Source organism: Anomaloglossus baeobatrachus, chromosome 3 (genome assembly GCF_048569485.1).
Source record: "Anomaloglossus baeobatrachus isolate aAnoBae1 chromosome 3, aAnoBae1.hap1, whole genome shotgun sequence".
Taxonomy (NCBI): domain Eukaryota; kingdom Metazoa; phylum Chordata; class Amphibia; order Anura; family Aromobatidae; genus Anomaloglossus; species Anomaloglossus baeobatrachus.
The window spans coordinates 529270651-529297890 of NC_134355.1; positions in this window are offsets into that span (position 1 = coordinate 529270651).

The following is a 27240-nucleotide window of genomic DNA, read 5'->3' on the forward strand; positions in this document are numbered from 1 at the left end:
TTTAGGAAAATATGGTCACCATGGACTGACATCCATAGTGATGCCTCTATTCAGTCCATATGGGTCTATTTTTTTTAGTCTGGCTTACTTTTAGGACCTCTACTACATACAATACCACCGCCTAGCTTGCTTCAGTGACCTCTTACAACACCCCCATCTCCATATATGTTCCCTGCACCCTACTTTCCTCTTACTTTGTATTAGAAATTCCATTTTGTTGATAGTTTTGTGCTCATGTCTATATGTAGAGATGACCAGACTCGAATAGTAAACTGAACACAAACTTTTAAAAAAAATCAATGTTCGGAGTTCAGGTGCTTTCATATGTTTACCACTTGAGGAGCAACATGGTGCTTGGTCCAGTGGAGCTGCTTGCAGTGTTTGGACGGCTCACACTGGGAGTAACAACAGTGTTATTGGATGTAGTGTGTACAAAAAAAAGTGTAAAACCTCTGCCTACTCTCCACCGGAAGTGTTCTGTTTATGACTGACTGCATGTGGGTGGAGAGCCAATCTGCTTAATCAGTGGCCTCAATGGGTTTCAGCTCTAGTTCAGGTCCCAAATTGAACTTTATCTAAAATTTGTCTGAACCCGCCAAACCCGAATTTCAACGAGTTTGCTCATCTCTACCTACAGATACTCAAGCAGTTTTCATTTTTTTCTCCATAAAAAAAATCAAAAATTTATTTTAAAGAAAACAATAAGTAAGTTTGCATGAGTTTTCTTCACATTTCTAAGATTTGGTTCTAGTTTTAAAATTTCATTTATCACTACGCTTTTGAGATGTTTTATCAAAAAGGTCCGTGGAGCCTCTGTTAGGAGTCTCGACATGGAAAATAGCCAGATATCTCTTCGGGAAGGACCTAGCCAAGGAGTGGCTCTTTCTAGAAGATGTTTTAAAAATTATCCTAAATTAACTGATACATATTTTTATTTTATATCCATACAAAGCTTTTTTCTTTTAATTGGGGGAAATGTGAAATGAGAAGGGTAGCAGAAAGGATGGTAAGTTATAATACCTAGATTAAACCTGATTCACATTTATAGTATACTCTATACAAAGCACATTTAACTGTGACTGTCTACCTCACAAAGTGGACAAGTCGCAAAAAAAAAAATATTTTTGCCTATTTCTTTTATTAGAATTTCTTATCACATACAGTACTTTTTTGGAAAGGAAGTTCAATTTTGTTGAAAAACAATAGAAAAAAAACATATATACATTTTTTTTTTACATTTAACCAGTTTGATAATCATACACTCAACACATATACTGTGGCCTGATGACACATTATATTTTCTGTATGTGAACCTACCTTAAATTTATTGCATCTTTTTTGGGAACAGATAAATTGGAGTTGTTAAGAATGTTAAAAGTTAAGTATAGTGTTGTAAAAAATGTATGGTCAAAGAAAATGTGCCAATGACAATGGAGAGGGTAGTGTAAACAAAATGACCGTGGCTAAGAATGTGGGTGCCACTAGCAGTAGAAGCACCAGTACCAGCCATCTGGGCAGTAGTACTACTAAATGCAGGCCACAATTAGTCTCCAGGAAGTGTGGGAAGGATTTGGAGGGCATAATAGAATATGTGACTCTGCCTGATCACAAATAACTAAGAAGGATCATTTTTAGACTGATTTTTCAGTTTAAATAACATGAAAAATCTGTCAGTGTGCTTTGTTAAATGGGCTGTTTGTTACTACCAAGTTACCATCAACTTCTTTGGTGAGGCCACTTTGACTGTTGTGCATTAAGGTGATTGAGAGTGGTAGGATATAGTCCTAGGAAATCTCACAGTCTTAAGGGTGCTTTACACGCTGCAATATCGCTAACGATTTATCGTCGGGGTCACGTCGTTAGTGACGCACATCCAGCGCCGTTAGTGACATCGCAGCATGTGACACCAAGGAACGACGATCAATGATCGCAAAAGCGTCACAAATCGTTGATCGTTGACACGTTGCTCCTTTTCAAAATATCGTTGCTGCTGCAGGTACGATGTTGTTCGTCGTTCCTGCGGCATCACACATCGCTATGTGTGACACCGCAGGAACGACGAACATCTCCTTACCTGCATCCACCGGCAATGACGAAGGAAGGAGGTGGGCGGCATGTTCCGGCCGCTCATCTCCGTCCCTCCTCTGCTATTGGGCGGCCGCTTAGTGACGCCACAGTGACGTCGCTATGACACCGAACGCACCTCCCCTTGAAGGAGGGATTGTTCGGCGGTCACAGCGGCGTCGCTGAAAAGGTATGTGCGTGTGACGCTGCCGTAGCGATAATGTTCGCTACGGCAGCGATCACCAAATGTCGCACGAACGACGGGGGCAGGTGCTATCGCGCACGACATCACAAGCTGTCGCTAGTGATGTCGCAGCGTATAAAGCACCCTTTATTGTTACAGTTACACTGCTCGTAGTAGCCTAGCAGTTGTTAATGGAGCTTAGCGCAAGCCACTCTGTTTACCAAATCCTAAGGGTTGCTGGACCTTTACCCTTTCACCCCTGCTCAGGGATATGTTCTTACACAGGGACACCTGTGCTTGAGCTGCTGACCAATGGCACAAGCTGGTTTCAATAAAGGGCGTCAATACCAAGAGGTCATGTCAGGGACAATATCAGAAGGTAAGTGGATAATCAAAATACAAGCCAAGGTCAGAAAATGTAATGATTCAAAAGACACAACATGAGCAAGAACTAGGGTTATAGACCAGGTAAGCTGATCTTATCCACTGTAAGTGGAAGTCAAAGGAAGAGGAGTTTAAATAGCAAACAGGCTCAACCATAGCTCTCAGGACTGAGTAATCAAAACAATACGAGAATTAACCCTATAATTCCCTGATTTAGCGGTTTAAAAAATCCCAGAAATAAAATGGGATTATCAGGCATCGCCCACAAAAAAGATGTGGTGCCACCCAATGGCTGAACTGGAAAAAGAGGGTGCAGGAACCAGCCCAGATATTACAATAATACACATCTTTTAAGGGATTATTGGAGAAATTATGATTTGCAGAGATATATTTGCTGAGCAGCAAATTTTGGTAAAATTTGCTAAATTTGGTAAATCCAAATTTCAAAAGATCACCTCTACTTATTAGTTATCATTACTTATTTCAAAACTAAAATTTTAAGAGCACCAATAATTACAAAATCACTCCTTAAGCTTCTACTGTATAAATATACAACTTGATCCAGATATATTTGGACAGTAACAGCATTTTCATAATGTATTCCTTCTACTAAGATTTTGAAACAAAGCCATCAAAATGTAATGGAAGATGTAGTTTAACCCTTTTCTTCAGAGGGTTTTACACAAATATTGCATTTACATGATTTATAAATTTATGAACTATTTTTACATAGTCCCTCCAGTTTCACAGACACAAAAATAATTGGGCAAACTAACAAAATTAAAAATCTAAGCATTATTTTAGTGATGGACGAACCAACCAGATTTAATAAAAAAAACTCGGTTCGGGTACCGGAACTAATCCCAGAAATCTGCCGGGATGCCAATCCCCATATAAATCTATGGGGACCTGAATATTGTGCTTTAAAATGGTGGTAGAAAGGGCTAGGGGGACTAAAGCAGGTGATTTATACTTATAGAGTCTCCTGTGCAGCGGTAACACTACTTTTGGGGCCAGTCATTACCCTCATATATATTTACTACTTCCCCCCCTACCGGCAGTTCCGGCGTCTCTGATTAGTTGTAGTCAGACTGCGCCCCCACCTGTGTGACTGCGTGTGTGACTGCATGGAATCACACACGCTTACTGCATCTCTATGGTTGTGTAAAACTAAATAAATAAATAAATAAAAAAATTGGCGTAGGGTCCCCCATATTGTGATACACAGCACAGATAAAGCATATGGCTACAGGATGCAGCCCCCACTTAGTCACAGCGCGTGCACAGAACATGTTTGCAAGCTGTGGTTTCAGGCAGACTGATTGAGCCTGCCTATGACCGGTGACATCACTCAGTTTATCTGCGGTCACATTTGGAGGTTCCCACAGTACTTCACCTCAGGTGACCTCATTGAACCCAGTGATCTCACCTCAGGTGAACGGTTTTCACAGACCTGTATGTCCTGTCAGAAAACTATGTTTTTTACCAAAAGATGCAGATTTGGTGCTGAAATTTGTACACCATATTCCTGCACCAAATCTGCATCTCCTGGCAGAAAAACACACCAAAACGGCGTCAAAACCATTTTTATGTGTTTTTTTTGCTAAGAGATGCATATCTGTTGCTGTCATTATTATACAATATTCCTGCACCAAATCTGCATCTCGTAGCAAAAATGCGCATAAAAACAGCATCGTATTTTGATGCGTCTTTTTGCCAGAAGATGATGCAGATTTGGTGCAGGAATATGGTGTATAAATTTCAGAACCAAATCTGCATCTCTTGGCAATAAAAATGTGCAATGAGATGCAAGCCTGTGAATTTAGTTCACCTGAGGTGAGGTCACTGAGTTCAATGAGGTCACCTGAGGTCAGTTTACCTCCAGTAACAGGTGACGTACTGTAGGAACCTCCAGCTGTGACCGCAGATAAACTGAGTCATGTCAAAACTCATAGCTGTGGCTCAGTCAGTCTCTGTCTGAAGCCACAGTGTGTGGACATGTTCTGTGGCCATGCACTGACTTAAGTATGTAGCAGAGCCAGAATTGTCTTGGGACCTTGTGTGGGTTACATCAGAACTGGGTGTTTGGTGTTAATAAATTGGAGAAGGGGGTGGTTGTATTTTACTTCAAATAAAGGATTTTTTTGGTGTTTGCGTGCATTTCTTTTCACTTACAGATAAGTAAAGGAGGGTATCATAGACACCTTTCATTGATAATTTAGGGCTTAGTGGCAGTTGTGAGCTGTCATTAACCCCTTATATTACCCCGACTGCCATCACACCAGAGAAATCGGGATGAGCCGGGTAAAGTACTGGGATTGTCGCATCTAATTGATGTGACAATTCTGGACAGCTTCAGGCTGCTATTTTTAGGCTGGGGGCCCCAATAACCATTGGTCTCCCAAGCCTGAAAATACCAGCCCCCAGCTGTCGGCTTTATCATAGCTGGATATCAAAATTGGGGGAACCACACAGTGTTTTTTAAAATGATTTATTTTAAAAAAAGTTGCATGTGGTTCCTCTTATTTTGATACACAACCAAGATAGGCACATGGCTGTGGGCTGCAACCTGTAGCTGTATGCTTTATCTGTGCTGGGTATCACAATATGGGGGACCCAAAGCCAATGTTTTAATTTATTTATTTTTACACCACTATAAAGTCGCAGACAGTGTGTGTGATTCCAAATAGTCACACTCGCTGTCACACAAGTTGGGGGCACGGTCTGACTGCAACCAATCAGAGACGCCGGGAATACCGGGGGTGGAGGAAGCAAAGGATATGTATGAGGGTAATGAGCAGCCCCAGAATGAGTGTTACCGCCATGTGGGAGACTCGGTAAGTATAACATGCTTGCTCTAATCCCCCTAGTCCTTTCTACCATCATTTTAAAGTACAATATTCTTGCCCCCATAGACCTATAAGGGGATCAGCGTCCAGGCAGATATCCGGGATGAATTCTGGTCCCAAACCGTTGTTTGTTTTTGTTTTTTTTATTTAAAAAAAAAATCTGGTTGTCCTCTTGGACCCACAGATCCCAAATATCTGCGGGTTCGTCCATCACTAGTTAGCCTCTTGCAAGCGCTATATTTACTACTGCTTTGGTATAGGCTGCTTAGACTCACATTTTCCATGATGTTCTGCATCAATCTGTGCTTGAAAAATCAACAGTAAGTGAATTTACACATGACAGTGATGAATATAAACTTTCACTAAGATAAAAGAAGTAATAGTACAATATAAAGCTAGATAAACCGTGTGCTCTTTTTCTGCTCTAATTCTTTGTTTATCTATGGGAGATACAGCTCAAAACCAAGTATGTACAACAAAGAGGAAAGAGGAAAAAAAAACACAATTCTTACAAGGTATTTGATAAAGAAGAGCACAATTTATAGCAATGCGTTTTTGTTTTTTTCAGTACTGGAGTGGTGCTTTAAATGTAATCACACTTACACTGGTATTATACTCACCTGCCACCGTCTTTATCCTTTTTCGGCGTCACTCCGGTCCTGCGGTGCCATCTTGTGTCTGTAACTTCTGACTGACCAGAAGTCAGAAGTTACGGCACAAGCGCTCGACGTAACTCTTCAAGTGCCAGAACGAGGCAAGAACAAGTCTCTGACCTCCGGCGCGTTCCATGAAACACTAGAACTGCTGGAAGGTCACAAATCACCAGAGACCAACGAAAGTGATGCTGGTAAAAGATGAAGATGACGGCAGGTGAGTATAAGACAGGGGTCATGGCAGAGGGGTCAGCACTGGCGTGGTGAATTAAACAAATTATGTTGTCTTTGAGGGAATATTGCTTAACCAAGACCATATAATAAGTCCACTGGGGCTACTTCAACCGGAAATGAGAATGGAGCAATTTCACAAGGGACATGTTGCTGGTTTTAGTCAATGCGATTTCCTAGATGAAACATGTTCTATATCCTGGGAATGAGAAAACAATCTACCTTTTATTGGACACCTGTGGCTCTGTTTCCAATTCCCTACAAGCCAAGGCAATAAATTAAAGTGTGTGCGTGTCACTTTGGCAATCTTCAGTTGATGTTTGTAACCATTTACTTAAGAAATAAAGGTAGGAATAAAGATTATTATTGTGATGGTTCCTCATAAGGTTGACCATGCACATTAGATACTGTTCCTGTTGGTTGAATACTCTTTTGGCTATACACTATCTCTACCAACACCCCATACACATGCATGCACAGCTGAATGTGTTATGTGATCTGTATAGGGTTATATGGGTAGAAAGAAACAAACAATTGCCAGGCATCTCTGGTACTAACAACCTATCTCCCATTAAAAAAAGTACATGTTAAATCTAACTGTCACTAGATGAAAGTCAGGAGATCCCATACATATTATAGGGTTGGCTGGTCCTTCTAAAATCAGTAGGTGCCGTTAAAGTTACCCTACAATTAATAGTTTTCACAAAAGTACAAATTTCCACATGTACAAAGAATCTTACTATGAGTGTCCCGTCTATGCATTTTGATCCCTCTTCTTTAGAGATGAGCAGCTGTCTATAAATTTGAAGTAGCCATCTTTGCTGAATTTTCCCCCAAAAATTTGCTGAATAAAAACAAGTGGATTCCAGTACTGGACAGGAAGAGGGAGGAATAGAAAGAGGAACGAGACATTTTGTATCAATATGATCTTTCTACTCTGTTGTATATAGTACCAATCCTGCACCTGACTGTACTCCACTGCATAAACCTGATTAATAAACTTGGATGTGATGTCATATCTGCTGGGCATTATGCTGAAGCCCACTAAACCGCACAATCCTACATTAGCCAGCTCACTGATGTGTGCGTTATCAATGTGTGAAATGGTGATGGGCATCTCAAAGTGTTTAGAATTCAAATGAAACCACAAGTTTCAAGAAATTGGAATCAGAGACATCTTTTGTGAATATGTATGCTAATCTATATCCTTCTATAAGGGTGAGCAGACCCATGGAAGTTCAAGTTAGCCGAGTTCGGCCGGACTTAACCTGAACTTGTCCCTGGCCCTAATATAAGTCAATGGAAACCCGAACTTCTGTGCTGTAAAATTGCTGTAAAATGGTTGTAGTAAGGAGTAAAATGAGGGCAATTGCCATGCAAACATACGGATATGGAATAAATGTAACAAAAATTACTTGGGTTTCTAATTTTGATAACCAATGCAGGTAAAACAGACAGCTGCGGGCTGCAACCCTCAACTATCAGCTTTACCTTGGCTTTTTATCGAATACAGAGGGGATTACACTTCGATTTTTAAATTATTTAAAGAAATAATTTAAAAAAAAAAAAGTGGGTTCTGCCTTATTTTTGATAACTAGATAAAGTATACAGCTGGGGGCTGATATTATCAGGGTGGGAAGGGCCATAGTTATTTGGCCCCTTCCAGCCTAAAAAGATGAAGCCACAGCCACCCCAGAAGTGGTGCATCCATTACAGTGCCTTGCGAAAGTATTCGGCCCCTTTGAATTTTTCAACCTTTTCCCACATTTCAGGCTTCAAACATAAAGATATAAAACTTAAATTTTATGGTGTAGAATCAACAACAAGTGGGACACAATTGTGAAGTTGAACGAAATGTATTGCTTATTTTAAACTTTTATAAAAAAATAATAAACTGAAAAGTGGGGCGTGCAATATTATTCGGCCCCTTTAAGTTAATACTTTGTAGTGCCACCTTTTGCTGTGATTACAGCTGCAAGTCACTTAGGGTATGTCTCTATCAGTTTTGCACATCGAGAGACTGAAATTCTTGCCCATTCTTCCTTTGCAAATAGCTCGAGCTGAGTGAGTTTGGATGTAGAGCGTTTGTGAACAGCAGTTTTCAGCTCTTTCCACAGATTCTAGATTGGATTCAGGTCTGGACTTTGACTTGGCCATTCTAACACCTGGATACGTTTGTTTGTGAACCATTCCATTGTAGATTTTGCTTTATGTTTTGGATCACGGTCTTGTTGAAAGACAAATCTCCGTCCCAGTCTCAGGTCTTTTGCAGAATCCAACAGATTTTCTTCAAGAATGGTCCTGTATTTGGCTCCATCCATCTTCCCATCAATTTTAACCATCTTCCTTGTCCCTGCTGAAGAAAAGCAGGCCCAGACCATGATGCTGCCACCACCATGTTTGACAGTGGGGATAGTGTGTTCAGGGTGATGAAATGTGTTGATTTTACGCCAAATATATCATTTGGAATTGTGCCCAAAAGTTCGATTTTGGTTTCATCTGACCAGAGCACCTTCTTCCACATGTTTGGTGTGTCTCCCAGGTGGCTTGTGGCAAAGTTTAAACGACACTTTTTATGGATATCTTTGAGAAATGGCTTTTTTGTTGCCACTCTTCCATAAAGACCAGATTTGTGCAGTGTACCACTGATTGTTGTCCTATGGACAGACTCTCCCACCTCAGCTGTAGATCACTGCAGTTCATCCAGAGTGATCATGGGCCTCTTGGCTTCATCTCTGATCAGTCTTCTCCTTGTTTGAGATAAAAGTTTGGATGGACGGCCGGGTCTTGGTTGATTTGCAGTGGTATGATACTCCTTCCATTTCAATATGATCGCTTGCACAGTGCTTCTTGAGATGTTTAAAGTTGTGGAAATCTTTTTGTAACCAAATCCGGTTTTAAACTTCTCCACAACAGTATCACAGACCTGCCTGTTGTGTTCCTTGGTCTTCATGATGCTCTCTGTGCTTTAAAAAGAACACTGAGACTATCACAGAGCAGGTGCATTTATACGGATACTTGATTACACACAGGTGGCTTATATTTATCATCATCAGTCATTGAGGACAACATCGAATCATTCAGAGATCCTCAATGAACTTTTGGAGTGAGTTTGCTGCACTGAAAGTAAAGAGGCCGAATAATATTGCACGCCCCAATCTTCAGTTTATTCTTTTTTTACAAAAGTTTAAAATAAGCAATAAATATCGTTCACCTTCACAATTGTGTCCCACTTGTTGTTGATTCTTCACCATAACATTAAAATTTGTATCTTTATGTTTGAAGCCTGAAATGTGGGAAAAGGTTGAAAAATTCAAGGGGGCTGAATACTTTTGCAATGCACTGTAGTTGCGCCAATTTTGGCACTTTGCCAAGCTCTTTCCTATTGCCTCGGTTTGGTAGAATTTGGGTTAATACTTTTGGGGTTGATGTCAGCTGTGAATTGACAGCTGACATCAAATCCAGTGGGTAGTAATGGATAGGCATCTATCAGACACCATCATTACCAACCCGGCAATAGAGTTAGAAAAGACACAGACACAGTGAAAAAAAAGTTTATTTGAATAAACACTCCCCCACATGCTTGTTCACCAATTTATTACTTTAAAATAAATCCTCAAAGTTCCCATGTAATCCAATTGTGAATAATGACTCCCCCACACTCTCTTGTACACCAATTTATTAATTCAAAATAAATTCTAGAAGTTCTCATGCAATCCAAAGCGTAATGTTCCACGACGCCCATCCATTCCTATGGAACATCGTTCTGAGAATTTTCTCAGAACGACACTTTATAGCTCACTGCCGGTCAGAGGCATGCTCAAAACTTCTCACGAGCTTGAGAAATTCCGTACAAACCACTGATTGGGAGTGATCTATGGAGCCTCGTTCTGAAAACATTCTCAGAATGGGGCTCCTTTAGTCACTGCCGATAAGCCTCAGGCTCGGAACTTCTCAATATTACTCTGAAGCGGGCTTTACACGCTGCGATATTGATACCGATATCACTAGCGTGCGTACCCGCCCCCATCGTTTGTGCGACACGGGCATATCGCTGCCCGTCGCGCACAAAATCGCTTACCCCCATCACACGCACTTACCTGTCCTGCGACGTCGCTCTGACCGGCGATCCGCCTCCTTTCTAAGGGGGCTAGACGTGTGGCGTCACAGCGACGTCACACGGCAGGCGTCCAATAGAAGCGAAGGGGCGGAGATGAGCGGGAAGTAACTTCCCGCCCACCTCCTTCCTTACGCATTGGCGGTGGAGGCAGGTAAGGAGATGTTCGTCGCTCCTGCGGTTTCACACATAGCAATGTGTGCTGCCGCAGGAACGAAGAACAAAATCGCTAATTAGAAAGAATGATTTTTTGTTTTAAGACGACCTCTCCGCGGCAAACGATTTTGGCCGCTTTTGCAATCGTTTTAGGTCGCACATAAGTGTCACACGCTGCGATATCGTTAATGACACCGGATGTGCGTCACTAAAGACGTGACCCCGACGATAAATCATTAACGATATCGTAGCGTGTAAAGCCTGCTTTAGTCAGCTATAGAGCATCATTCTGAGAAGGTTCTCACAACGATGCTCCATAGGAATGGATGGGTATCAATACTCTTTGGAATATGTGGGAACTTCCAGGGTTTATTTTGATTTAATAACAAAAGTGTGGGGGAGTCATTATTGAAATAAACTTTTTTTTCTGTGTCTTTTTTAACTCTAAACTTGCCGGGTTAGTAATGGGGGTGTCTATTAGATGCCTATCCATTGCTAACCCGCTGGGCTTGATATCAGCCGTCAATTAACAGCTGACATCAACCCCAAGAGTATTACCCCAATGGCCACTGCACCAAAGCAATTGGGAAGAGCTTGGTAAAGTACCAGAATTGGCACATCTAATAGATGTGCCACTGCTGGGGTGGCTTTAGGCTGCAATTTTTAGGCAGGGGGGACAAAATAACCAAGGCCCTACCCACCCTGAAAATATCATCCCGCAATTGTCTGCTTTATCCTTGTTTGGTTATCAAAACTAGGGAGGAGCCCACAACGTTTTTTTAAATTATTTATTTAAATAATTAAAACAAACGGTGTGGGATCCCCTCTATTTTTGATAACCAAACAAGGTAAAGCTGACAGCTGATTGTTGCAGATTATGGCTGCCTGTTTTACTTGAGCTGGCTATCAAAAAAAGCTGCAGTTCAAGCCAAGCCATTTTTTTTTAGTCTTTATTGTTCACAACAGTGTACAATCATCTGCCGCATGCAGTAAAGGTTGTTGATTGGCTGCAGCCTTTCAACAAATACTATTAACATATGAACAGCACCCAAACACCGAACTCGGACTTTTTGGCAAAGACAGTGTTCCAAGCCTGAGCCCCACACACCTGGTGTCTTGTATAAACCCTGAACTTTACAGTTCAGGTTCGCTCATCCCTACTCTTTTATGCTCCATGCATCTCCATTCACACAGCACACTAGGCGGTTCTGTTGTTTTTATGTGACTTACAATTTTAGCAGGGTACCACAGTTAATAAAAGTTCTCATGCGCGTGCAATTAATTTCATTAGTGGATCTTTGTATTTACTATGTGCCATTTGGCAGTTCCTAATATGTTTCTATACTGTGCATGCATATCTGTAACATACACAGTCAAGCAGGCCACAGAGAGAAGGAGAATTTGTACTGCCAGTACCAGTGCCGGTGTTGTGTGTTCTGAACAAAAAGCTGAACTCTTCACTGCAGAGACTCACCATGTATGTTGAATGGCGCTACTGCACATGCTTATGATTCCTGCACCGCTGGAGGCACAGTAAAGCATAAGGTGAGGACAAACTGCGCATGCTCCACCTTTCTACATGGAACTTGTTATAACTAGAAGTGAGAAACAAGGTAATATCTCAGGTAGGGGTATTTTAATGGTTAAAGATGGTAAACAATATTTATTTTAATTCCTTACAATTGAAAGAAATATTACATAGGTGAGTTTAATATCATAAACCATGAATGTGATTTTGAAATTACCCATTTATCATTAATCTAATGTGTATGGCCAGCATATCTATTCTTCATCCCTTGCAAATGTAAGACTGTTCGCTTAGTCAATAGAAAGCAACATTATCTATATAACTGTTGCACTTGGAGGCCTCTGGGGAGGGTGTAGGGGGGGGGGGGTTGTGTACTTACATGACGTGCTTTCTTTTGTAAATCTCAGTAGAAGATACAAGCTGAATCATAGTGAAGAGTGCAGCAATAAGGTTAACATGACGTAAACCTGCAGGCAACCTTTCTTCAGTTTCCCCACTACTGACACATAAATGTTACACATGTAATCCTAGCATGTTATACACAGGTAGCATATGATATAAACAATGTAAGAATACATACAATCTACTCATAACATTAACTTAGGCCGGCGTCACACGGGACGATCTATCGTGCGATTGCACGAGCGATCTTACCCGCCCCCGTCGTCTGTGCGTCACGGGCAATTAGTTGCCCGTGGCGCACAAAGTTGTTAACCCCCTGTCACACGCACTTACCTTCCGGACGACGTCGCTGTGGGCAGCGAACAACCTCTTCCTGAAGGGGGAGGGACGTTCGGCATCACAGCGACGTCACACAGCGGCCGCCCAACAGAAGCGGAGGGGCGGAGATGAGTGGGACGTAACATCCCGCCCACCTCCTTACTTCCGCATTGCCGGGGGGACGCAGGTAATCTGTGTTCATCGTTCCCGGGGTGTCACATGGAGCGATGTGTGGTGCCTCAGGAACGACGAACAACCAGAGCACAGAAGGAGGACCGACATTTTGAAAATGAACGACGTGTCAACGAGCAACGATAAGGTGAGTATTTTTGCTCGTTCACAGCCGTTCGTAGCTGTCACACGCTACGATATGTCTAACGATGCCGGATGTGCGTCTTGGAATCCGTGACCCCGACGACATATTACCCGATATATCGTAGCGTGTGACGCCGCCCATAAGGCCACTTCACACATAATGAGATCGCGAACGAGATCGTTGCTACATCAGTTTCTGTGACGCAACAACGTCTTTACTAGCAATCTCGTCATGTTTGACACGTAGCAATGATCCGCCCCTTGCTGTGAAATCGTTGGTCGATGCTGAACAGCCTGGGCCATTTTTGGCTCGTTGGAGTCCTGCTGGGCAGGATGGATCTGTATGTTTGACACCTACCTACGATTTCATTAACGACCTAGATTAGAACTTTAGTGTGGCACGTAGGTGTGTAGTTGCGTCCCCGTTTCCGCGCCCCCTCTGCACCGATTGGTTGGCGCTGATAAACACTTGGGAATGAAGGAGAGATGAATCCGGGTGCAGATGCAGCTTCGATCCGAAAAGCAAGCAAGCAACCGGGTACAAAGTACGAATGAATCAGGGTGGAGTCGCAGGTTCTATTCTCAAAGCAAAGCTCAAAAGAAGTGACAAAGGATAACGCGATACAAAAGTTACCTTTTAGGCCCGCCCACCCGCCCAATCAGAACGCAGTATTGGCCACCAATCGGAGCTGAGAGGTGTGGAAAAGGTGACACAAATGCACGCCTACGTGGCTCACTGCGTTTCACTATGCCCCTAATCGAGATCGTAATCGTTACCACAGCTGTTGTGTGACAGGGTCCCGACGATTTACAAGATCGTTATACGGGTCGCATGCTCGTTCCTAAAGTCGGTGTGTGTGACACTTCACATACGATTTCACCAACGACTCAGCAACGATCCGGGAACTGTGACGTAGTAGCGATCTCGTTCACGATCTCGTTATGTGTGACTGGACCTTTAATCTTCGAGGATGCCACAAATTCTAGTTTTCTTTGGTATGTGGAGTGAAAAAGGGCTCCTATATACCAGCCTGCGTGCATATATACTGCAGTTCGGTGGTAAGTCTCAGGTCACATATACATTTTGCAGTGTTTTAAAACAGTGCTAAACTAATAATAACTACCTGCATAAGTTTTGAAGCGATCACCTTATTGGCCAATAGAAAGCGGCCATGATACAGCGGACTGGGAAAGATCCACTTTTGAATGAGTTTGAGCCTTATAAAAATAGATACCGTTTAACTAAATTGCATGGGAAAACTAGGTCCACTATAGACTGACCCTATCCTGCATAGAGAGGGCATGCTAAATCTGGATCTACTTGACATCAATATTCCCTAATATTGGTTGCTTGTTGAGTTAGCACCTATAGTAGTGCGTTTGATACAAGTTGTACAAAAAGTTAGAGGAAAGAAATTGTGCTCAGAATCTTTACTTATGTGCTGGAATGGTGAGAAATTTATCGCTTAATCTATTACATTCCCTACCCCTAGCGCCAACTTTTTTTTAACCTTAAGAGCTTGTAATAGAATTTTCGTTGAAGTTCCATCACTGTTGACAATAATAATAGCAGATCATGCAGAGCTATGGAAACCTGAACAGGACCTTGACAGATCAAGTGAAAAATGAATCAAAATCAGGCAAGCCCTACATGTCCTGCTACAAAAACAGAAATGCCATTGACAGAGGCAAAATGATATTTTGACACTCACATAGTTAAAAGCCCAAAGGCCACTTTACACGCTATGACATCGCTCAAGCGATCTCGTTGGGATCACGAAATTTGTGATGCACATCCGGCCACTTTAGCGATGTCGTTGCGTGTGACACCTATGAGCGATTTTGCATCTTCGCAAAAATGTGTAAAATCGCTAATCGGTGACATGCCCCCCTATTCCCAATTATCGTTGCTGCTGCGTGTACGATGTAGTTTGTCCTTCCTGCGGCAGCACACATCGCTATGTGTGACACCGCAGGAACGAGGAACATCTCCTTACTTGCGTCCACCAGCAATGAGGAAGGAAGGAGGTGGGCGGGATGTTATGTCCTGCTCATCTCTGCCCCTCCGCTTCTATTGGGCGCCTGCTTAGTGACGTCGCTGTGACGCTGAACGAACCGCCCCCTTAGAAAGGAGGCGGTACGCCGGTCACAGCGACGTCGCTAGGCAGGTAAGTAGTGTGATGGGTCTGAGCGATGTTATGCGCCACAGGCAGCGATTTTCCCGTATCGCACCAACGACGGGGGCGGGTACGCACGCTAGCGATATCGGTAACGATATCGCAGTGTGTAAAGTGGCCTTTAGAGCTGACTAAATTACAGTTGAGTCCCAGTTCGGCTATCTCAGTAAAGGAAGATGTGGCGCTGATCAGTTGATTGCGGTGACATCCCTGGTAAGCAGTTGGGGGGAGTGGAGTCTGACCACACTTTAATTTTGTACATAGTGCCCATTCAGAGATATTAAAACATCCTGTTTAAACAGAAGTCAATTATAATTCAATGGAGGTCAGTTAACCCGGTTAGACTCTGGTAACATCTGCGTTGTGGCTTCTGATAAAAAAAAAACTAAGAATACAATGCAGTGCAATGCCTACACTGTACCATTGTTATACATGGGATCCCTATTTACAGTCCTTTTACAAGGACCTTCCATAAACAATATAGCATGTGGATCATACTGTGCAAAACTATACGGGGACAAATGATCAGCACCAAAATTGTTTAGTTTCATAGTTTCCATTATTGTATCCAACATATCCCTGTTTGGGAACAAGCTGACAACAATCAATGATTTTTATTACCACAGAAAAGCTGCGATTCATTGACAAGTGCATGTTTGCTGATCACTTGGCATGTTGAGAAACAGCATTCCTATAAGCATACATTCTGCTGATCATGTTAAAGGTCTTTACAGTGGGGTCTGTTGAGTTCGGACAACACTCATTGACGTCAGCATAACCTTAATAATTTGTCTCAATTTTTGACTGTTACGTTCTTACATATTTTTGTTTTTACCAAGGTCGCATGGTACAATTTTTCATTCATACTTTATCAATTCCAGAAGAAATCTACCCCTGCCTATACGTACTAAAATTTTGAATCAAAGAAATAAACACTCTGTTATTTTATCTAAGTAGCCACTAGTTAGAGAAACTTATCACCATGGTCATAAATGCAGAAAATAGCTGGAAGACAGGAGCGCAATAATAGGGTCTTATCAAATAGTACCGAGAGGGTGATCACCTGGGAGAGCTAACCTTGTAAGGTTGTGCAAGTCACAACTAACTATACACGCTTATATGTCACGGCTGCTTCAGCTTGATGTGGAATACAGGAACCGTTAGCTAGCTAGGGATGAATGCCGCGTTGCCATGAGGAAGAGACAGTCAATAGGTCATCAAAGTGATTTATTTCAACGTATTTCATAGAGAACCCCTCTCACTTGGGATTGGGCCTCAAGAAGGAGTGGGATTCTCTCTGAAACGCGTTAAAATAAATTACTTTGATGACCTATTGTTTGTCTCCTCCTCAGCAGCACAGCATGCATATATGTGCAGGTACATGGGAAAAAGCCTCCTCAGATACTTTCGGCAGTTGTATCTGGGCACTGCAAGGATTTCACAGGTAGTGAGGAAAGGAATTTATTTAATAACAATAAATTCAAGAGTTGGATTAACTCCTTCTTTCAGAGTTGATTCAACTCCAAACCACGTTCCCTTGGTAGCACTTGGACACCACCACCAATTATTTTACAAGTTTTAATAACATTTTTTTCCTCAATACCTGTGACATCCTTGGCAGCGCTCAGACACCACCCCCAATCCATCTCTAGGGTTTTAAATACATTTTTTTCTTCAACACCTGTGACATCTTTGGCAGCGCCCAGACATCACTGGCGATCCTTCTCCAATACCTTGCATTTCACTCTCCACTTGTGCTGGTGTGAGTGCAGTAGCCGAAGCAGCAGCATTCCAGTGCCACACACAACTCATCCAGGTTTTCACACAGGTCGCATCTCCATTGTTAGGTAGTGGAGAGAATCGTTCAGGGCTATCTAACATACCTTGATCTATTAATTACTAGGTGAACGTTCTCATAATTTTTGAATTCTGTATTTTTGTGGCATCCCATGGTCTTTCAATTTTATTAGTATGTTTATTGTTTTCACAGTGTGTGAATTTTTAAAGAATATAATAAAGATGTGGTTTAAATATATGTATTAAGGTAGCTTCTGGGTACCCATTTGAATTTACTACCTTACGGTAAAAAAGTTTTTTTTCTAATGATACAAATAGACAAAGACATTCTTGGTATAAATCTGCTGCCATCTACCAAAATGATGAAGATGAAATGAGGGTAGGCATTTCAGTAAGACAATGATCCCAAACACAAAGCCAATAAGTCTCTCATTTGGTTTCATAGAAAGAAAATAAAGCTACTAGACTAGAATCTAATAGAACATTTATAGAGGGAACTAAAGCTCAGAGTTCATAGAAGAAGAGAGTGTGTGTAAGAATGGGCCAAAATCACACCTAAGCAATATAGTAATTAATAAAGTATTAAATACATTTCAGTAAGCATGTTCAATACTTCTTCTTTGTGTCATTTCTTATTTTTGCACATGTCTTAATTTCTGGTTATCTATGGTTTGATTTCTTTGTCTGTGTGGATTGGATGGTTTGTTAACAACATCTGATGAGAAATTCATGTCAATAGCACCTGTATAAATATATTCACTTAGAAAAATGTTGACATATTCAATACTTATTTCACCAACTGTAATCTCATATACTTCAAAATTTTGATGAAAGAATGGGTTTAAAAGTAAGTCTAAACTCGCCAAGTTGTCATGGCGGCATCTGATGCTGTTCACACTGCAGAGTCTGACACTCCTCACTATGCCTCCTTTGCTGCTTCTGAGTTACACAGACAGGTTCGTGCGTCGACCAGCTGTGCTCTCATTAGTGATCGGACTTGCAGGAGATCCTTTCTGGTAGTCTGCTGGTTACCTCTTGAATCACATGTTGTGGTAGACCTATCACCGTCACTCCCTGCCCTTTTAAAATGGTGGAACCTGTCTTCTCATGCTAACTATAGCTTTTTGCTAAACTGGTCCATCTGCTGTTGTTTCCCAATACTGCTGGTGATTGTATCACTTTGTGCGTGGAGTTTTTGTGGAGTTCTCCCGTTGCCTTCTTGTTTTCCTCCCTTCTGTATTAGACCTCTGTGTGTGTGTGTGTATGTGTGTGTGTGTGTGTGTGTGTGTGTGTGTGTGTGTGTGTGTGTGTGTGTGTGAAGTGATAAATAGATTTGGTTTCCTCTTTTTGTCTATTTCTGTTGGTTTTATCACTCCTGCGCCAGGCCTCTTCTGGGTTGGGAGGAGGGGGTATAAGATCATGGCTGGCCAGGAGCAAGGCAAGAATGGCGGACCAGATATCCTCACCATCAGAGGTAACTCTGAGATAAGGGATAGCTAGGGACCCCTAGCCAGAGGGTAAGTGTAGGAGCCCATGTCCCCTGCTCTCTACCTACACCGTTACATCTATATAATAAGCAGGATTAGTACATTTAGCCCAGAGTTTCATATTTTATGATAATTACAGGACAACCACTGACTGTTATTACAATTCTAGAAGACATTAGTACCTCCTCTGTACTTTAGCATATGTGTTTTTGGATACAGTTTGATAATGTGTTTGCAGTTAAATTTTAATAAACAAGTTGATGTGTCATTATGTACCAAACTGAACTAATTTTTAGACCTATTTATTATGTGCTTTTGCGCCTCAATTGACAAGAGGGCATAGCTTAGAGGAAAGGTGCATTCGAAAACACGGGCAAATTACATTATTAATTAGACATAAAAAGTGGTACAAAGTAAGCCAACCAGGAGTTGTCAAAAAATGAAATAAAAGTGTACATTGATTAAAAAAGTATATCTCCTGATAACATTTATCACTTATCCACTGACGTTTTGAGCTACCCATACATCGAACAGCTGAGCTTGTGTCTGTGTATTGGGAAGTCTTATCTGACTCCACAACACCTGCACACATTCTTTTCAGCTGAGTGTTCAATTGTTTTTTTCATTTATTTTACTCATATATTCTGTAGCGCTTTACAGATATCATCATCACTGTCCCCATTGGTTCTCACAATCTCACAGGATAATGAGTGTGAATAAACCATAGTACCAGGAGGAAATTCAAGCAAACACAGGGAGAACATAAAAACTCCTTGCATATATTGTCTTCCATGGGATCTGAACCGAAGATCACAGTGCTGCAAAGCAACAATACTTACCACTTAGCCAGCGTGATGCTCATGTATTTTCAATGGAGAGAGGTAAAAATGCGTTACTAAAGAGCACTTAATGTGACTTATCTCCAAGGACACAAAAGCATCAGGCATCAGAATTCTACTGCCCTATCCTTATCTCTCCTGTCATCATCTATTGCGGGAAAAAATTGTGAGGCACTGTACACATTACATGATTCACCGGCCTTGGCAAAATTTGTCAGTTTGGTTGACTTTAATCTAATGTGTATGGGCACCTCTAGAGAGCTCAGCTGTTTCTATACTTCACATTGTGTAGAGCGACAGCGTGTACATTCAATTATCTCTCCCTCTAAACTTGTCACGGGTGTGTCATGGTTAACAGACAACCCTGTGGTGTTCGGCTGTAGAAGGTCGCTGCTTTTAGCTGCACAAACTGATCCTTGATATTCCATTGTTTCTTCCCCGTTGTGAATGGCGTTCCATGTATTTTGCCTGTTAGGGTTAACTCTCCCTTCTGGACTCTGTGGATATCTTGGCAATTTAGCTGCAAATCCTTATCCACACTCCCTGTGTCTATATATACCTGCATTTCCCCTTGGTTTGTTGCCGGTAATAGCGTTTTACTCTATACTATCCAGATTGCAAGCAGTTGACTTGAAATCTCTTATATCATGTTGTTGTATGTTGCTGTCATTTCTCCCAAAGTCATCTTGCAGATAGGTTGTCCGTTTGCATTCCCCTATTTGTTTTCCATATGTGTTCTTTAGTTCTTAGTGCGGGTGACTAGTGCTCATCACATATAGTCACTAACTAAGGCCTTTTTCAGGGTCAGCCAAGGCCTAGGTATCCTGCTCGACATATAGATGCGGAAACAAAAAAATCTGATTTTTATCCTCCCACGGTGCCAGGGAATTTGGTTGAATTGTATCAGGACACTGTCTTAAAAGATATTGAGGCTTTGGTTTACGATACCCCCACTCAGAATCTGAGTCAGGGGGAATTGGCTGCTGTTCGTACTATGCAGGGTTGGGAGGACACGGTGTTCCGTGAGGCGGACAAGGGGGGCAACGTGGTCCTCCTGACCCGGCAGAAGTACGTGCAGGAGTGCCTTAGGCAGTTGTCTGATAGAGCTACCTATACCCCCTTACCTAGTAATCCGATCCATGATTTCAAGAAATCTTTGGTGCGGCTTTTGGGCAAGTATGTAGGCCTGGGTTTCCTCACACAGGCACAGGTGGAGAAGTTAATTCCTCCCTACCCCACGAAACCGTGCTGGTATTGTATACCCAAGATTCATAAGTGCAGGATTGACCCCCCCGGCCGCCCGATAGTGGCTGGTATTGGCTCCTTAACGGAGCCTTTATCGCACTATCTAGATTGGCTACTGAGACCTTTGCTCAGTCACATTCCCTCATATGTTCGGGATAGTGGGGATTTCCTTGCGCTATTGAAGGGTATAACGTGGCAGCAGGGCTTTCAATTGACATCAATTGATGTGGAGAGCCTGTATACCCGTATCCCTCAGGACTTGGGTGTCCAAGCCATGAGGGAGATGGTGGCACAGAGTGGGAAGGATGCCTGTTATTGCAATTTTGTGGAGGAGGCCCTAGATTTTGTTCTTTCTAAGAACGCTTTTACTTTCTTGGACCGGTGGTACTTGCAGTGCGGGGGTACCGCCATGGGTACCCCTGTCTCATGTGCCATGGCCAATATATTCTTGGGCTCCTTCGAAAGCAAGTACGTGTTTTCGGACACCAATCCCTTTTTGAGATATATTCGCCACTATTTGAGGTATGTGGACGACATATTCATTGTGTGGGATGGCACGGAGGATTTATTCTCGGATTTTGTGTCACATCTTAACAACTTCAACACAATGAATATGTCTTTCACTTCCTCTTTTGGTGCCGACAACCTCAATTTTTTGGATATTGAGGTTTCCATCAGGGATGGTACTATTCACACTCAATTGTTCAGGAAACCTACGGCATCCAACTCACTCTTGCATTTTCAGAGCGCACATCCTCTCCATAACAAAATGGCTTTACCTTATGGTCAATTTTTACGGGTACGTAGGGCTAATAGTTCTGAGGGGACTTTTCTCCGGCAGTCATGTGAGTTAAAGGAGAGGCTGCAGCAGAGGGGGTATCCGAATAAATTGATTGATTCTGCTTTTGAGAAGGTGAGATCTTGTGCTTGTTCCCCTGATCTTGAAAGTCCCTCTGTGAAGAGGGTTAGTGATTTGAACAGGTTTGTCTTCAGTTTTCGTTTTGGACCATTGGAACATGTCATACGGAGAACTTTATGTAGGCATTGGCACATCCTGGAGAGGGATCCTACCTTGTGTGAAATGACCAAAGCTAATCCTTTGGTAACTTTCAGGCGATGTAGCAACCTGCGGGATAAACTGGTAAAGAATAGACTTACTAGCCCTGGGATGTGGCTTGATAGATGTTGCCCCCCGGGCAATTACCGATGTGGTAGTTGCAGGTTTTGTAATGTACACCTCACGGGCCAATCCTTGCAAGTTGGCCCATATTTTCATTCTGTGCGCCAGTTTATCTCTTGCAAGACTAAATTCGTTGTCTATGTGATTCTCTGCCCGTGTGGCAGGTTTTACATAGGCAAGACGATTAGGTGTCTATACATCAGATTTAGGGAGCATTATAACTCTGTTACGTCAGGAAAAGGTTCTCCCAGGCTGATCACCCATATCCGCGAACACCATGATGGTAACCCTGATGTCTTGCGCTTCGCCGGCCTGAAAAGGGTTGTTCTCCCTCCTAAGGGGGGCAACCTTCAGCGACTTTTGTAACAGGTAGAGGCTAGGTTTATTATTGATTATGGAGCGCAAGGTCCCATGGGGTTAAATCATCGCGTTGATATGTCAGTGTTTTTGTAGATTTCCCTTTTATTTATACCTCTGTGTCTTTCAGTTTCATTTTTATTTGTATATGTGTATGTATTTTTTGGCTTGGATAAAAATACTTTGTACTGTTGATGTTTATCATGTTACACTGTTGCATGGTATGTTCCATGCATTTAAATTGTATTACATTCTCCATGATTGTTTTTATGTGGCTAGCGACGCACCTGTGAGCTCTCCTTTATAAGGGACGGTGGTGTAGCTCCACACATGGACCCGTGGAAGCCTGATTAGACGAAACGGCCGTCGTCCGTTGCTTGGGAGCCAGCTCACAGTGCGTCCCCGGCTTTTTACCCTGCACGTTTAAATATATCCTATTCCTGCACAGTGGATGGGGTGCGGTCCTTCATTCTTTTCTTCAGTTCATCGACATATAGATGCGGAACCTATCTAGAAACGCCAGTGGCCAGCGGTAAGTTTGACCAAGGGCCACCATCTTCCCCCTTCCCTAGAGACAGGATTTTCTTTTCCCCCTGCCGCCTTTTGCCCAAACCTAGCGTGGCAAAACTCCTTCACATAGCTGTAGTGCTGGATATGAGGACTAATGGACCCCATCATGGTAATCGGTATAGATCATAGTAGTGGAGGTAAGTGATAAATAATATCAGCTGGATTACCCCATTAAACTTTAGGTTTATGCAACTGGATAACCTCTCAACCAACCCACATTCTTACCCTTTTAACGCCAACACTATAATCTATTTCTCAGAACTGATGTTCTGTATAACAAGCACTGAATATTTGTATAACCTCTAGGCTGTGGGTCATTCTTTACTAAGGCACAGTGAAGCTTTGCACTAGCTAGTATTGATCTGTTTTCTGCAGTCTGCACACATTTGGAGGTCAGCAGAAATCTGCCTCAGTGCCGGCTGTAATATAAGCTGCCGTTCCTTCAGAATAAAAGCATGCAGCGAGCCCGTGTGCTATACTGTACAGTACAGGCACTGCAGTGCTGAGAATACTCCATCATTTTAGCTGCAGTTCTAGAATGACAAGCGTGCGCGCGGTCAGTACCAGCCCAGCTCCCACGCTGTGAGCTTAACAATTGACGTTGCAGGGTACTGCCAAAATCCCTGTTAATAACCCAGTGTCCTAAAATGCCTTTTAATCTATTGGTTGTCTATTTTTTCACCGTATGGCACTGACACTGTCAGTAAACTGCACATATCCATGGATATGTAGACTATGCATGCAATGTGGGAACTAATTCTGTTCGTTCAAGTAAAAGGGCAAACTAGATCACTGATCTGTTGTAGGCATAAGAGATATATTCACATGTAGCTTTTTTTATCTGCTGCAGTAATTTGTCACAGTGTTCGGGATTTTTAGTAATCCTGTTTACAATGCAGTTGGAAGCTGTAGAATTCTGAAGGCACACTGACGTTCTTAAAAACTGTAGCATGCCCTACTTATCACAGATTTGCCCTAACAGGAAAACAATTAGGCCATGTGCGCACTAGAAATTGACTTTTTCTTAGGGAAAATCCGGACCCTCTGAAAGAATCCCGCACCTGCGGCAAAAAAACGCACCAAAACCGCAACAAAATCTGCATGCGGTTTTGCCGCGATTTGGTGCAGATTTGCTCTAGTTTTTCCGCAGGTTGGTACCTGCGGATTTTTACCATTATCTATGACAAAAACCGCAGATACCTACGGAAAAGAAGTGACATGCTCATTAATTCCGCAGCAGAAATTCCGCGGGTAAATCCGCATTTATAAAAAAACACAGTTTGCGCACAGCATTTTTTTATACCCATAGGTTTTGCTGGGGAATGACTACAGAAATGTTAGAAACATTTTCTGCAGCAAATCCATGGTAAAATCCGCAGTACATCTGCTGCGTGTGCACATGGCCATAGGGTATGTGCACATGTTCAGTATTTGTAAAAAAAAAAAATAATAAATAAATAATGCTGCAAATACTGAAGTTTCAGCAGGAAAAACACTGTGTTAGGCCTGCAACACACATCCGTGCCGCCGGCACGTGTTTGTCATGTTTTACACATACCGACGGCACGGGGACACGTACAGCAATGCTACCCTATTGTAGCAGGCACACACACGTAAAACCACACGGAACGTGTGTCCGTGTGCGTTTGTACGTGTGTGCGTTTTTCAAAGCGCTGACATGTCCGTTTTTTCTCCCGCAGCACGGGTGTCACACGGCCCACACCTGTACTACACGGGTGTAGTGTGGATGCGGTCCCAAGTGACACGCGCCGGAGAAAACACACGTGTCAGTGAAAAAAAAAAAAAACATTTACTCACCTTCTCCAGCCCTCCTGTCTCTGTCGCTGCTGCCTCTTGCTGCCGACCGCCGCTCATTAATCTCATAGAATATTCACTTCACTGCCTGGCAGCAGCAGCAGCGGGGAGACGGGAGGGCTGGAGACCGAGGATCAGCACCACGGACAGCAGCGCGGACAGCAGGAAGGACCAGGTGAGTATGATAATTACCGGTTCTACGTGTGCTATCGCGGATAGCACACGTAGAACACACGTGTCCCGCACGTACCAGAGACACGTACTTACCTGCACGCAACACGCAGGTGAAATACGTGTCTCTCGGCACGTGCGTGAATTTCACGTGAGTGTGGCAGAGGCCTAAGGCCCCTTTCACACGTCAGTGATTCTGATACGTTTGTGCTTTTTTTTAAACGTACCAGAATCACTGACATACGCAGACCCATTATAATGAATGGGTCTGCTCACAAGTCAGTGATTTTTCACTGCACGTGTCTCCGTGCAGCGTACCCGCGTGTGCGTGATTGCTGCACGGAGACATGTCCATTTTTTTCTGGCATCACTGATGTTCCACGGACCACGCATATTCATTATGCGCGACACAGCCGACCCGGAAGCAACTGCTGCGGGGGTCAGCGCCGGCCGGATGCTGCGTCGTGGGAGCGATCAGCACCATGGACAGCGGGAGCGGGCGCAGGTGAGTGAATCTCTAAGTGCAATCACGGGCCACGGATAACGGAGCCCGGATTGCACTTAGACAACCCACGTGTGCCGTGATTCACGGCACACGCAGGGACATGTGCGTGTTTTACACGCCAGTGAAAAACGTCACTGTTTTTCACTGACGTGTGAAACGGGCCTAAGGCCCGATGAATAATGAATATGCGCGACAGTAATCAGCCGGCTTAGAAGCAGCAGGGAGAACGGGCTGCAGAGGACATCGCTGGACGCCGGGTGAGTTAAAATGTTTTTTATTTTAAAAGCACGTTTTTTTCTGGCACGTGTTTCACGGACCACACCACTGCGTGGTCCGTGGAACATCAGTGATGCCAGAAAAAAATGGACATGTCTCCGTGCAGCAATCACGCACACGCGGGTACGCTGCACGGAGACACGTGCAGTGAAAAATCACTGACGTGTGAGCAGACCCATTCATTATAATGGGTCTGCGTATGTCAGTGATTCTGCTACGTTTAAAAAAAAGCACAAACGTCCCAGAATCACTGACGTGTGAAAGGGGCCTAAAATACGTATGTTTTTCGTGCATTTTTTCCCTTTCATTTGAGTGAGTGAAAAACACTGCAAAACCACTGAAAGAATTGACATGCTTCAGATATGAAACTGCTTCAGATCTACAAGGAAAAAGTATCTGCATGAGATTTCAGGAATTTCATTGACTTTACTGGTGCAGAAAAAATGCACGTAAAAATGGAATGTGTGAACATGGGTAAATAAGACTGTACAAAGTATAGAAGACTAAAACAAAGGGCATTTAAAATATTGAAGGCTGTGAACACAGAAATAGCTACTCAGGAGTATAAAAATCTCAATAGGAAATGAAAAATGAAATCAAGCTACCAAAATTATACAAATATTCGGACTATAAGATGCACAGGACCATAAGACGCATCCAGGTTTTAGAAGTGTAAAATAGGAAAAAAACATTTTGCAGCAAAAAATGCGGTAAAATATTTAATAACCTAAATAACATACTGTAATATTTCACCAATGTAACTGTAAACAACTCAACAGCGGCAAACAAGGGAAATGAGATGAACTTGGACAACCCCTTTAAGGAGAACTATAAGGCTAGGGCCCCACTTTGCGTTTCCACCTGCGTTTCTGGTGCTTTTTTGGTCCGTTTTGAGAAGCACCTTTTTCCTGCCAAAATGCTTGCGTTTCCAATTCCCATTAAAATCTATCGCAAATGTGATTTTTCCGACCCCACTTTGCGTTTGTAAACGCATTTGCAAAAACCATGCGTTCAGAGAAGCAACATGTCAATTGTTTTTGACATTTTCGGTCAGTTTTGATAACATTGAAGTCAATGAGAAATGGCAAAAACTAAGAATCATCCAAATTCCTGCGTTTAACCTGCTTTTTTGGTGCAGAAAACATGCGTTTTGGACTTCAAAAACGCATGTTTTTTGGACATCAAAATAATGATTTCATATGTCTCTTTACATACACACATAGTCCGACCAATGAAATTAAAAAAAATTATTAATTTATTGCTAATTTTTCGTTAAATATCGAATTAACGCAAAAAATTAATGATATAAATATATTTCCATTATTTTACTTTAAATTATAGATTTGTTTAACTTTTTTCCTTTTTTTTATTCTGTTTGACTGCTTAAACTTTATTTAGCTGTCTTGATGTTCAAAACGCATCTTTCAAAATGCAAGTGGAAAAGCATGTAAAAAGCGCTGAAAACGCAGCTAAAACGCGGGAAATACGCATGCGTTTTAAGCGCTAAATTTCAGAAAAAGGCAACTTTGGATAAATCAATTAAGGCAAAAACGTGCGTTCTAAACTGCGAGTAGGAGAACGCAAAGTGGGGCCCTAGCCTAACTCCAAGCATGTCCTGTA